This window comes from Podarcis muralis, chromosome Z, assembly GCF_964188315.1.
Source record: "Podarcis muralis chromosome Z, rPodMur119.hap1.1, whole genome shotgun sequence".
Lineage (NCBI taxonomy): Eukaryota > Metazoa > Chordata > Lepidosauria > Squamata > Lacertidae > Podarcis > Podarcis muralis.
The window spans coordinates 23,895,337-23,907,516 of record NC_135673.1 but is presented as its reverse complement, the minus strand read 5'-3'; positions in this window follow the sequence as shown (position 1 = coordinate 23,907,516).

The window sequence follows — 12,180 nt, the reverse complement described above, 5'->3', positions numbered from 1 at the left end:
TTGCATTACATATTAATAAAGCAGCTTATTGCAACAAACCAGTGTCTACAAAAAGGGGACTGATGGTATTGCATAATAGAAGTAATTATTTTACTTAAAAGGTGGTAAGACATCCTCCTCATAGGATTAGCCAACTTGACTGATTCTGCAAAGCATGCTGTGGGTGATTAGTACAAGGCTCAGCTTTGGTAGGGAAGCCTAAGCCTTACATTTCAGGATCTCCTACTTCTGTTGTGCAGCCCACTGTGGAGGAAGCCACTTGGGCACCTCGGGAGGCGTGCCCAGGGGTAGGATGTGCCGCCTACCAGGGCGAGGTGAGGGTGGGGTGAGCCCATCGGGGCGGCGCACACGGCGGGGCCTACGGAGTCTGCCTGACTCGTCCCACTCAACCATCCTACAGCCGGGGGGGAGGCAGTGGGCTGACCGTCTGGGCAGCATGGAGTTTCTGCGCTCCCAAGTCACCGTGTCTCTCCCAGGAGTGGTGACACCTGGGGCAGACCGCACCCCCCGCCCTCTGTCCCTGGGTCCAGCCAAGGGTATTTTGGCACCCCTGTTTGGCTGCGAGAGAGAAGGGTCAATTTGGAGTGAGGCAGGTTCTGTTGGATTCCAAATCCTTCTCCCATCCTTAGAGCCCTCAGCTTGGGGCTGGGCACTAGGTGCATCGCCAGGTGTAGCTGCAGGATGGCCACGGGGACCTGGAAGACCCTCTGCACCAACAGAGGACGGTGAGGCTGTAGTGGAGGCATTGGAAGAGCCAGGATGCTCACGGGGTCTCACGGAAGAGCGGTCCTCCAGCTCCAGCTCCTGCTCTCTTGCAGAGGTATTCCTACAGAAGTATCTCTTGCCTTTGCCCCAGAGGGCCCAGTAAAATATCGCAGCAACAAGAAGTCCTGCACAGAACCACGTCAGCTTCACTCCGACTGAAACTGAAGAAAGATATTGATCAGTGCTTGTTCTGTTATCAATTTGCTCGATTGTTTTGCTCAACGGCACAAACTGGACTCTCTATAAATGGAGTGAGAGGTTTTTACCCCCAAAAAATCTGGGGGCGGGTATGGCTAGCATCGTTAGGTAGACTATCTCATAGCGCAACCATTCCCCCCTCCCCCCGCGTCTCACTTCAGGAGTCAAGACTCCCAGACAGGAAAGGAAAGCGTTTCCTAATAACTGGGGCGGCCTACACCGAAGCAAACTAGAAAGCAGCACACCTGAGGAAGAGTATCTCACACTGCAACCATTTTTTCGAAGGGAAGTAAACGAATGGAAAGGAAAGCGTTTCGAAGTAACTGGAGCCTGACTGTACTAAGTTGAGAAGACTCCCTGGGACAAATGTCCCTGCACGGGAGAGGCCTAGAAAGCAGGACACTGCAGACTACGCCGGGAAATGTCCCCCCGCCCCGCCCCCCGGTGTGCAAAACCTGCCCAAGTCTTTCGGAGCTGCTTGCAGAGCCGCCAGCAAGCTAGTCCGCCCGTGCCAGCCCAGAGTCTTCTGGCACGTTAAAGACCAAAGAATTTCTCACAGCACCATAAGGCGTCTTAGCGCAGCCTAACACTGGGCTCACGCGACCCCCTTGCCCTCCCCGCAAGTCACCTGCGCACTGGACTTCACCCTAATGGAGTTCCTGTTCCCAGCCACCCTTCCCAAGCGATAACGCGCAGCCTTCTTGGAGAGGCGAAGGGGGCACCGAAGGTGCTCTCCCCGTCGCATGCAGAATTAGGGGTAGCGCGGAGGTAGTGTCCACCCGAGGTACTAAGAGATAGGAAAGGAAATGGCCGCCTTACTTAGCGCTCCAGGCGGAGGGCACGGCTCTAGTCCGCCGTCGGTGGGACGCGCAGTGGAGCCCTGGGCGAGCTCTTCGAAGGAGCAATTGCGCGTCTCATTGCAGGCCCCGCAGCAGAACTGGACTTCGGCGCCGTCGGGTTGCCCCACGCACTGGAAAGCTTCCACCTGCGGCGGCACGGTCCCGTACAGCCAGTGAGCACACGTTGATCCATTGGTCTTATTCAGCATCAAGGGGTCTTCGGTGGGAGCAGGGGCCCCATTGGTCTCATTCAGCATCAAGGGGTCTTCGGTGGGAGCAGGGGCCGTGCTCTGGGTCTCGCCACAAGACAGAGGGCGCAGCAGCAGCAAGAGAATGCAGAACAGAGCCAACTTCATGGCGGCGCAACTCCCAGCTGGGCTCACCTCGAGGAACCGACTCACTCTCTCCAGCTAGCGAACGAAGTCTGGCTGGCTAGTCTAACCCGCCCCACCCGGACAGGTCCGTCCCACTCAAGCGCAGCCAGTGAGCAGTGCTGTCCCTGGTATCAAACTTCCTCTAATAAGGCCGCCGTATCCGCTGGGGCGGCCCCGATTGCGCCCCCTGCAGAAAGCCAGCTTACACTGGAAGCCAGACCCTTGGTCTATCTCCCTGGGTGTCCTATCCGGCAACTCTTCTCTGGTCTTTCAAAGGGGGGCGATGGGTGGAACCAGGGACCTTGCGCCTTCAACGCAGGTGCTCCAGTACGGAGAGCTGGTGGGGTTTAGGGGCATCGAAACGCTCCCTTCCCGTGGCAAGTGGGCGCCAATAGCTCCAGAAGCTAACTGAACCGGCTGACCTCGGACCATTCACCCATCTCCTGTCCCGATTCCTGGGAAGCTGTCCTCTCGAGCCCACCCAAGCTTCCTCAGGAGTAACAACCACAACGTGCGTTTGTATAAGAAACAAACGCAGCTGGCGGATATTTGCTCGCAAGAACTGCTCCTTCTAACTCATCACTCTTTAAAAACAGCTGGCTCCGAGGCAGGAGCACACAGAAGTCTCCGCTATTCCGAGGCGCTGCTTAAGGGGTAGTGTGGTGCAATGGTCAGAGTGCTGGTCTAGGAAGACCAGGTTCAAATTCCTGCTGGGCTGTGAAGCTCAGTACCTTGAGGCAGTCAGTATCTCTCAACGTAGTCTACCATGCAAGGTTGTTTTGAGGTTAGAACTGAGGCGGAGAGAACTACGTAGACTTATAGAACTGTAGAGTTGGAAAGGATCAGGGGGGGTGTCATCTGGTCTAACCCCCTGCAAAGCAGGAACTCTGCCTTTAACTCCTTGAAGTAGCAAAGCAAGTACATTAAATAAAATAAATGCATGCACTGGACACTTAGAAATCAGTACTGAACCAATTAGGACGGGCTCCTGACTCTCTTTCAAGCACGTCTTCTACTTACTGGGAAGTAAGCGCCATTCAAATCTTTGGCAATTATACTTGGACTGTCCTCAAATATCTGAAGGGATGTCACATGCAGGATGCCGGAAGCTCATTTACTATTACGTACAAGTAAGCAGTAGGAATAACTTTTCATGGGAGGAGTGGACACAGGAGCCAACTCCTAGGGACCGAGGCCCTTTCTGCCCACTCCAGCAATAAAATATTTGAGGGGGCTACCCCCCCCCCCAGTTGATGGACGTTGCCATTCAAATGGTGTCTGTGTGCCACGTCTTCTCATTGATTAAGCTGAATGGGTCTTGCCTCGGCCCCAAATATTTTATTCAAGTTGGCGTCCCTGACAGTGGAGAAGATTACGTTGAATGGTGGTGATCTTCCAACTCCACAGTTCTGTCTATGACAGTTCTCATCTATACTGCCATTTCCCGGATGGCCCCCTCCCTCATTTGCCCATCTTGCTTTCAGGTGCGAGCACATTAATGGCACTTTCTGAAGCCCTTGCTTCCCATTTGAACGAAGCTTAAGTGCGGGGCTTTGCAATTGATCACAAACCACTTTGGTTAGCCTCACCTGTACCTTAATTTCAGGATTTTGGGTTCAAGTCCCATTACACACTTGAGGTGTGTTCCCAACACCCCACAACAGAACTCAGCTGCAGAGAGAACGTTTAAGCAGGGGGCAAACGAAGCTTTAGTCCTGGGTGAAGTCTTTGAGGGCATTATGGAGGCTCTGAGCCCAGCAACCATTTTACTGTCTGGGCCTCTCTCCTGCCCCCTCCTCTCCTTCCCAGGCAGCCTCCCCTGCAACCCCGAGATTCCCCTTCACCCCCAAAGCTAAAAGAGGGAGCTCCAACCCCAGGAGGGAAACACCCGTGCCTTTTGGAGTTGCAGGTTGCTATGGAGGGCATGGGTGGGTGCGTGTGGGTGGGTGTCCCCTCAGCCCCACATCCCCCACCACCCAGATTCCCTTCCTCTCTCGTAATCTTGCGTAGGAGGAAAGATTAGCAGTGTGGGACGCCCTGTTGTCCTGCTCACCCCACCCGCATTGAGATGTATGAGGCGGTGGACCCGCAGAGGGTTTTCCAGCCCCATTCTGCTCATTGCAACACCAGAGCTGCAATCCCACCAAAGTCCTCTCCACCCTAGTTATATTGAGGCTCGCTCCAGCATCCATCAGGAATATGGAATGCGTGTATGTGTTCCCTGCTGTAAAAGAATCAACGGGTGGTGGATGTGGAATGCAGGCATCCAAGATGCCTGCCAGAGAGATGCCTCAGTTTCACTCTTGCTGTTGCCCTAACCCAGGGGTTCCCATTTTTTTTCAGGCCACTGCCCCCTTGCTTCCATAAACTCCACCCCTGTGCCCCATTCCCTAACCTACAAGAAGCATGAATCAGAATGGCAGTTTGCACAACCTAGTAAGGAAAATAACACAATAAAATTCATTTCATATTTACTCGAAAATCTAATCAAATCGATTTAAATTATTCAACAAAATTGATTAACTTGATCCAGTGATACCAGCATTAAAATTATAATACTGTAGGTTGATATACAGGGGACGTGGGTGGCGCTGTGGGTAAAACCTCAGTGCCTAGGACTTGCCGATCGAAAGGTCGGTGGTTCGAATCCCCGCGGCGGGGTGCGCTCCCGTCGTTCGGTCCCAGCGCCTGCCAACCTAGCAGTTCGAAAGCACCTCCGGGTGCAAGTAGATAAATAGGGACCGCTTACCAGCGGGAAGGTAAACAGCGTTCCGTGTGCTGCTCTGGCTCGCCAGATGCAGCTTGTCACGCTGGCCACATGACCTGGAAGTGTCTGCGGACAGTGCTGACTCCAGGCCTATAGAGTGAGATGAGCGCACAACCCTAGAGTCTGGCAAGACTGGCCCGTATGGGCAGGGGTACCTTTACCTTTACCTTTTTTTAGTTTGATATACATTACCCTGTGGAATGCCCTCCTATCAGATGTCAAGGAGATAAATAACTACACAAATTTTACAGGACATCTGAAGGCAGTAGAGGAAAGTTTTTAATTTTTGATGTTTTATTGTGTGTGTTTTGTACCTGCTGGAAGCTTTCCAGAATGGCTGTGGCAACTCAGTCAGAGGGGTGGAGTACAAATAATAAAGTTGTTGTTGTTGTTATCTGCTAAGACTGTAAAAAAAATAATGCTAACACCTTTTTTTACTTTTGTTATAAGCAATCTTATGTGAGGTGGATGAGGTACTGTACCTGTAGACGGGTTTGTATCTGGTGGACAGATCCAACTCAGAGTGCTCACTAATGGTTCATCTTCATCCTGGGGGAAAAGTGACAAAAGGGGTGTTGAGGGGTTCTATCCTAGACCCATTGTTGTTGAAAGTCTTTGTAAATGTGATGAAGGAATTGTGGGGATACTCATCCAATTTGCAGATGACACCAAACTGGGAGGGGTAGCTAATGCCACAGAAGACGCACTCAGGATTTAAGGTGACCTTAGCAGATTGGAGAACTGAGTCCAGACTAAGAAAATGAATTTCATTAGGGACAAATGTCTGTTTCTACGCTTTGGCAGAAAGAACCAACTGCACAAATATAAGATGGGGACACCAGACTTACCAATAGTACGTATGAAAATGATTTGGGATCTTAGTAGATTGCATGGTTAACATGAGTCAATAATGTGGTGCAGCAGCAAAACAGGCAAATGCCATTCTGTTCTGCATCAACAGAAGAGCAAGGGAGGTAGTAGTACCACTCTGTTCTGCATTCATCAGACCACACCTGGAATACTGTGTCCAGTTCTGGGTGCCACAATTTAAAAGAAGATTTAACATGTGCAGAGGAGGGAAACAAAAGTGATCAAGGGTCTGGAAACCAGCCTGGCGCTAGGAGTTGTTTAGAATGGTCTCCCTCAGGAGGTGGTGGACTCTTCTTCTTTAGATATGTTTAAGCAGAGGTTGGATGGTCATGAGTCAGGGATGCTTTCACTGAGATTTGTGCATTGCATGGGGTTGGACTAGATAACCCTGAGGTTCCCTTCTACAATTCTATGGTTCTATGATTGTACTTTTTGTACTCTTTAAGAAAATATGTGTTGAGGTTTGCGGGGGGGGGGGGGAGAGGGAGAGGGAGAATGCACATTTACCAAGTGAGGGCAGGTATGAACTTACTTAACTGATTAATATATTTAATAAGTTTGTACACCACATTTTGAAACCAAGTGCCCTCAAACGGGCACATAAAACAAAAATACGGTAACTTGATCCAAGTATGCAGGAACCGAGTGCAGCAAAGTTGTGGCGTGTTTGTGCATATAGACTTTCATCCAGGGATGATTAACCTGTGCTGTTGAACTCAGGGCTTTTTTCAGCTGGAACTCACTTCTAGCACTTCTCAGGTGAGCACCATTGCCATTCTAAGAAAAAAGGAGAATTCCAACACCTCTTTTTTGTAGAAAAATAGCATTTGTTGAACTCCGGAGGCGCACTGGCTAAAAGAATCCAAGTTTTATGCCCATGATACAAGCAGAGCTGGTATACCTTCTTCTGTACCTTCAAAACAGTCTAACCCAACAAGATGGGTTAGACTGTGAACTGGTCACTGGCCAAAGACATGACGTAACTATAATAATAATAAATAATAATAATTTATTATTTATACCCCGCCCGTCTGACTGGGCTTCCCCAGCCACTCTGGGCGGCTTCCAAAAAAATATTAAAATACTGTAATACATCAAACATTAAAAGCTTCCCTAAGCAGGGCTGCCTTCAGATGTCTTCTGAAAGTCTGGTAGCTGTTGTTCTCTTTGACATCTGGTGGGAGGGCGTTCCACAGGGAGGGCGCAACTAAAACTAATGATGAATCACACGAGTTTAAAATGGAAAACTGCACATGCTGCTTTAAATAAAATAATAATCAAGGTTGGGGTGGAAAGTTGACCTTATTTGAGGTCTTCTTTTTTTTGCATGGAAGTGGTGGCCTTATTTTGAGAACTACACCAGGACCCCCAGCCACCTTAACCTAACCATACCTCTTGAGCTTACTCCAGAGTAAACATGCATGTGCACTGCAGGGAACTGGACTCAATAAGCCTTGGGGTTCCTTCTAACTCTACAATCCTATGATTCTTGTTATTTATTTTATTTATTAGATTTGTATACCCCTATTCATCTGAAGACCACACAGCAGTTCACAACATAAAAAAAAACAAAATTTAAACACAAAATACATAACAAGAAAACAAACCAATAGCCCCACCTGCACCCCTGCCACAGTTTAAAAGGCCATACGTGGTTCTAGAGTAAAGTTTTTAGAAGAAGAAGAAGAGTTTGGATTTGATATCCCACTTTATCACTACACGAAGAAGTCTTAAAGCGGCTAACATTCTCCTTTCCCTTCCTCCCCTGCAACAAACACTCTGTGAGGTGGGTGGGGCTGAGAGACTTCAAAGACTAGCCCAAGGTCACCCAGCAGCTGCACGTGGAGGAGCAGAGACGAGAACCCGGTTCACTAGATCACGAGTCTACAGCTCTTAACCCCTGCATCACACTAAAGATATATATTGGAGATTCCGTGTTAGACTCCCTGGGGAGAGCCTCCCACAAATGGGGAGACGTTTCTATCTCTTTTCCAGAAGTTTGCAATCTGAACCCCCTTGGCTGCTTCTGGACCACTGCCTCTTCTTATGCAACCCACAACATTTCCACCCAGTAATCAGATGAGCAGTTGAGCCAGTCATAATCAGAGGTGCTAGGGGGAGGGGAGCTGAAGAAGGGCTGCCCAGCATGGGAAAGGGAAGGAAGAATTGTGACGTCCATCTGATCTGATCCATTTGCTTTCCTCATCCTTACTTCCCTGGTCTGAATTTTTTTGATGCTAGAAATGCAGTCATATTGATGGAAGGATGCGTTCACCTTCTCTGAATTGCTCCAGAGGCTATGCATGTGGCCTTTGTAACTTCTCCACTCTGCAATCCAAAGGGAGCTTCAGAGCTTGAGGAAATGGCAGGGCCACCACTGGATTTGCAGTCCTGCTGCTCATGCCAGCAGGAACAGCAGCAGAAGGGGAGGGGCAAGGGGGCAAATTGCTTCATGGATGAAGCCATCATATGAAGGTATCTGGCCTGACTTGGGCTCCAGACTGGCAGAGCAATTTGGATGTGCTGCTCTGTTAAGTCATGATGCTCCCCTGGCTGAGGTTTGGAATGCCCCCATGCTGTGCTTGCGCAATGCCAACACACAGTGCTATGGACTTGAATAAAGTGTGGCAGGGAGAAGAGGAGTGGGCCACCTTTCTCCCATCAACAGCTGGATTCTCTTGGAGTAATCTCTCAGAAGAGGGTAGAATCAGAGATGCTCCACGCTTCTCTTCCCCCACTTCCTCCCCCCCCACCTCTTCTCTCCTGCTCGCTCTATGAATCTTCCCTTCCCATGTGGACTGAAGCTGGCAGGGGGGAGGGTACTTCCATCAGAATTGTGGAAGAGGGAGGGAAGGTTTAAAACCTTTTGCTCCCTGAAAAGTGGCGTGGACTGCCTATTGGTATCCTAAGGCCCCACCTCATGGAGGGCAAGGAGGGAGCAGAGAGAGAGAGAAACAGGAACATTAAGGGCGAGAGCACCCAAGACCCTCCCACCAGTTCCACAACATCTTTGGCTGAGACAATCACCAGAGTGACTTGTGACTGTGTAAGGTCCTTAATCAAGTATAGGGTAGTGGTGAGAGTGTTGGAGTGAGGATGGGGAGAGCAGGGTTCAAATCCCTCCTGCTCCATGGCACTCCTTGGGCAACATCAAGACACTCACTCTCCCGTCATCCAACCTACAAGGCTCCTTGGAGGAAGGGTAAAATATATACATAATAGAAAGCAAATTGAATTTAATCTGTGGGGTCTAATTAGTGCTACAGATCTAAAGGAGGCAGCTAAACCATTGGGCCACATCATAATAAGTCCCAGCTGTAATAGAATTTAGTCAGAAGATGGAAAACTAGAATTGAAGAGACCATGTTGAAGAACAAATATTTTTTATTGATTATTTGGTAGATACATTTGACAAATTATACAAACATTCCATGCAGTCAAGAAGCAGATTATTCAGGACCCGTCCGGGCTTTCCTGATTTGCCTCTGCAGGAGTCATAAACAGAAATTGCTATACGTACAATGAAAGATTAAGGAATATGGCAAAAGAAAAAAAATACCCCCCCATAAGTCATACCCCTGGCCTGTGCCAATATAGAGCAGGCAACAAGTCTCCAATAAGAAAAGTTAAACAAACAGAATGAAACAATGGTCTGACCCACCACCATGAATTTATAGCATATCTAAGTTGCATTATAGCATATCTAAGTTGCAACATGAATTTATAGCATATCTAATTTGCATTACATATTAATAAAGCAGCTTATTGCAACAAACCAGTGTCTACAAAAAGGGGACTGATGGTATTGCATAATAGAAGTAATTATTTTACTTAAAAGGTGGTAAGACATCCTCCTCATAGGATTAGCCAACTTGACTGATTCTGCAAAGCATGCTGTGGGTGATTAGTACAAGGCTCAGCTTTGGTAGGGAAGCCTAAGCCTTACATTTCAGGATCTCCTACTTCTGTTGTGCAGCCCACTGTGGAGGAAGCCACTTGGGCACCTCGGGAGGCGTGCCCAGGGGTAGGATGTGCCGCCTACCAGGGCGAGGTGAGGGTGGGGTGAGCCCATCGGGGCGGCGCACACGGCGGAGCCTACGGAGTCTGCCTGACTCGTCCCACTCAACCATCCTACAGCCGGGGGGGAGGCAGTGGGCTGACCGTCTGGGCAGCATGGAGTTTCTGCGCTCCCAAGTCACCGTGTCTCTCCCAGGAGTGGTGACACCTGGGGCAGACCGCACCCCCCGCCCTCTGTCCCTGGGTCCAGCCAAGGGTATTTTGGCACCCCTGTTTGGCTGCGAGAGAGAAGGGTCAATTTGGAGTGAGGCAGGTTCTGTTGGATTCCAAATCCTTCTCCCATCCTTAGAGCCCTCAGCTTGGGGCTGGGCACTAGGTGCATCGCCAGGTGTAGCTGCAGGATGGCCACGGGGACCTGGAAGACCCTCTGCACCAACAGAGGGCGGTGAAGCTGTAGTGGAGGCATTGGAAGAGCCAGGATGCTCACGGGGTCTCACGGAAGAGCGGTCCTCCAGCTCCAGCTCCTGCTCTCTTGCAGAGGTATTCCTACAGAAGTATCTCTTGCCTTTGCCCCAGAGGGCCCAGTAAAATATCGCAGCAACAAGAAGTCCTGCACAGAACCACGTCAGCTTCACTCCGACTGAAACTGAAGAAAGATATTGATCAGTGCTTGTTCTGTTATCAATTTGCTCGATTGTTTTGCTCAACGGCACAAACTGGACTCTCTATGAATGGAGTGAGAGGTTTTTACCCCAAAAAATCTGGGGGCGGGTATGGCTAGCATCGTTAGGTAGACTATCTCATAGCGCAACCATTCCCCCCGCCCCCCGCGTCTCACTTCAGGAGTCAAGACTCCCAGACAGGAAAGGAAAGCGTTTCCTAATAACTGGGGCGGCCTACACCGAAGCAAACTCGAAAGCAGTACACCTGAGGCAGAGTATCTCACACTGCAACCATTTTTTCGAAGGGAAGTAAACGAATGGGAAGGAAAGCGTTTCGAAGTAACTGGAGCCTGACTGTACTAAGTTGAGAAGACTCCCTGGGACAAATGTCCCTGCACGGGAGAGGCCTAGAAAGCAGGACACTGCAGACTACGCCGGGAAATGTCCCCCCGCCCCGCCCCCCGGTGTACAAAACCTGCCCAAGTCTTTCGGAGCTGCTTGCAGAGCCGCCAGCAAGCTAGTCCGCCCGTGCCAGCCCAGAGTCTTCTGGCACGTTAAAGACCAAAGAATTTCTCACAGCACCATAAGGCGTCTTAGCGCAGCCTAACACTGGGCTCACGCGACCCCCTTGCCCTCCCCGCAAGTCACCTGCGCACTGGACTTCACCCTAATGGAGTTCCTGTTCCCAGACACCCTTCCCAGGCGATAACGCGCAGCCTTCTTGGAGAGGCGAAAGGGGCACCGAAGGTGCTCTCCCCGTCGCATGCAGAATTAGGGGTAGCGCGGAGGTAGTGTCCGCCCGAGGTACTAAGAGATAGGAAAGGAAATGGCCGCCTTACTTAGCGCACCAGGCGGAGGGCACGGCTCTGGTCCGCCGTCGGTGGGACGCGCAATGGAGCCCTGGGCGAGCTCTTCGAAGGAGCAATTGCGCGTCTCATTGCAGGCCCCGCAGCAGAACTGGACTTCGGCGCCGTCGGGTTGCCCCACGCACTGGAAAGCTTCCACCTGCGGCGGCACGGTCCCGTACAGCCAGTGAGCACACGTTGATCCATTGGTCTTATTCAGCATCAAGGGGTCTTCGGTGGGAGCAGGGGCCCCATTGGTCTCATTCAGCATCAAGGGGTCTTCGGTGGGAGCAGGGGCCGTGCTCTGGGTCTCGCCACAAGACAGAGGGCGCAGCAGCAGCAAGAGAATGCAGAACAGAGCCAACTTCATGGCGGCGCAACTCCCAGCTGGGCTCACCTCGAGGAACCGACTCACTCTCTCCAGCTAGCGAACGAAGTCTGGCTGGCTAGTCTAACCCGCCCCACCCGGACAGGTCCGTCCCACTCAAGCGCAGCCAGTGAGCAGTGCTGTCCCTGGTATCAAACTTCCTCTAATAAGGCCGCCGTATCCGCTGGGGCGGCCCCGATTGCGCCCCCTGCAGAAAGCCAGCTTACACTGGAAGCCAGACCCTTGGTCTATCTCCCTGGGTGTCCTATCCGGCAACTCTTCTCTGGTCTTTCAAAGGGGGGCGATGGGTGGAACCAGGGACCTTGCGCCTTCAACGCAGGTGCTCCAGTACGGAGAGCTGGTGGGGTTTAGGGGCATCGAAACGCTCCCTTCCCGTGGCAAGTGGGCGCCAATAGCTCCAGAAGCTAACTGAACCGGCTGACCTCGGACCATTCCCCCATCTCCTGCCCCGATTC